General features: G+C 38.2%; 1 protein-coding gene across 1 annotated transcript in view; it reads right to left on the bottom strand.

Moving 5' to 3' along the window:
* LOC138017832 (kelch-like protein 20) overlaps positions 1-2500 on the bottom strand; it is an 11045-nt gene that overhangs the window by 2568 nt on the left and 5977 nt on the right. The window lies entirely within an intron of this gene.

Here is a 2500-nt window from a genome sequence, read left to right as displayed (position 1 = left end):
TATCCACTGATTGAACCACTGAGGTCAGACTGATATGATTGAGTCAATTAAAATTTGACAGTATCATCTGATGATTGTAAAGGTTTCTTGTTTTCGCATTTGACAGAACACAGTTCTAATGCAGATTGAACTCAGATTTTTGGGACAAAAATCACCCGTGGCTCAGTTGGTTGAACATCGGGCTGTCATGCGGGAGGTTGTGAGTTCAACTCCGGCCGGACCAACACTCAGGGTCTTAAAATAACTGAGGAGAATGTGCTGCCTTTGTAATTACATCTGCAAATGGTTAGACTTTCAAGTCTTCTCGGATAAGGACTGTAAACCGGAGGTCCCGTCTCATAACTCTTGTCGGAAATTAAGTAGTATGGGATGTTAAAGAACCCACTCACTATTCGATAGAGTGGTGTTGTGGTCTAACCTTATCTGGACGGGGGCGATCACTTCCATAAAATTAATTGTAAACTGGGTAACAAGCAGTCTGGCTAAAGTCGAACCCCCACAAAGTATTGTAAATTAGTCCTGAAAAGCCCCGTTGGGGAGAGACTAATAGCCTAACGATTGTATAGGGTTGTACAACCGGTCCATCTTGAGACTCCAAATTGTGCCCCCACAGAGTACAGCAGGCACAAAGATGAATGACATCATCACTACTGCTATTTGTGACCCTAACTGAGAAAACCAGGCTTAATGAAAATTGCATTGAGCTGTTTTTCAGAGCAACACATTTGTTGAATTTTGTGTATTTGTTCCTTTTTGTGCAGCAAAAGAGGGCGAATAAGGAGTGAACTAAATTTAATCTGAAGACACAAGGTCGAATTAGTGGTTTTACATTATGCTTTTCTATGATGGCATTGTGCGTTTGTATCAGACCTTGTTTGAAAGTTCCCCAAAGATACGTGATATCCAATTTATATATGACTTTCCAGCAAAGACACTATAATACTTTCCTCATTCCCGAGTTTAGTGGATGCCGGCTTCTATGCTGGGTGATTGAAGGGCCCATTTGCCATTCTCTGTTCAGTCTGGAAATTAGCGCCGACAAACAAACACCAGCAATTGATTTTAAACTATTATTTGTCATTGTGAATAACCCTTAATAATTTCCTAAAATTTGGGCAAATCAATAGATGAATAGTCAACAGTGTGCTTCGTAAATGACGGGACTACATCTCTCGCTAATTAAATCAAGCCAAAGTAAAAACAGTGTGAAACTCTGAGCATAGAATTTACAAACTGAATGAAATGCAAATTGTTGTCCTCGAGTCCCAAGTGATACAATGGGTCATTTGTTTCAAGATTGAATGACTCAAAAAAAGGGCTAACTTGTTTGCTAAGTGACGGGACTGCGCAAAGTAAGTTTAAACGAAAACACAGCATGGAATTTAAACACTAAATAAATTCTGAGATACCAATTATTATTAATAAGAGTCTTGACAAACTGTGAGCCAGCCAGCCTCGCCAGCATGCATGTTCGCCTAAAAATTTCAGAAAGACAGTTGAAATGCTATGACTAGCTTTATGAAAATTAAAATTATACTAAGCGATTTGAATTTTGTAAGAATTAGGTTAACATGACAATCATGCATGAGTGCCACAGCAAAATCTTCAAGTTGGAAAAAATTACAGTGCCCATTTTCACACACATAATCACGCAATTGTGTACTCGTCCTCGTTTCAACTTTTTGGAATTTCCAAGTTCATGTCTGCCTCTTCTTCAAAGAGAGTCTAACTGCGAAGTTTTTGTGATGGTATAATTAGTTCTACTTCACATATGAATGAAAACTAATTTTCATAAGAAAAACTTGGAAATGGCCTATTAAAATGTCAGTCAAGCTTCGCTTTGCAAGGAAACTATGGAAATCTGTGACTCAGCTTTCTGGTGATATCATTGCTGAAAGAAGTAACATGATAGTTCCTAGTATACGCAATGGCGGTGTATTTTCAAGGTAGGAACATGTCGATGTTTATAATGATCAGTTGATGGTGGTAACGCCTTCGGAATTAACTTTTTCAACAAAAATGTTTGGAAACATTGCCAATGCCTTGAAAAACGATGGAAATTCATGTGAAACATTGAACAAAATTGCCAATGATCAATGGGAAACATTGCAAATGCATTCTGAATCATTGACGAACGTTAGAATGCATTGAAATGCAATGAAATTTCACTAAGCTCGGTTTTCCCCAACAGAGTCACATTTTTAACATACCAAACCTACCACACTTGAACTCACTCTCTAATCTACTACGAAAAACCACTGATCTGTGGAAATGGGCCCAAATTATCGAGTCATTGCCCCGCCCACTTTCGTTAAACATTTTGATGAAATTCCTTTCCCACGGGCTTAAGGCGTACAAAACAACCTCAACAATGGAAAAACACGTTTTCAAAATTTATCTGAACGTTTTCTTTGGCAATTGCAAAAAATTTCCCACAAAGAAACCTGTGAAGTCTCCCCTTTTCCGATAATGTCTAGTGTAATCTTCATTCTTAAGTCTT

This window comes from Montipora capricornis, chromosome 9, assembly GCF_036669925.1.
Source record: "Montipora capricornis isolate CH-2021 chromosome 9, ASM3666992v2, whole genome shotgun sequence".
Classification (NCBI taxonomy): Eukaryota; Metazoa; Cnidaria; class Anthozoa; order Scleractinia; family Acroporidae; genus Montipora; species Montipora capricornis.
The sequence above is the reverse complement of the archived record's forward strand: the minus strand, read 5'-3'. Positions and strand labels throughout refer to the sequence as shown.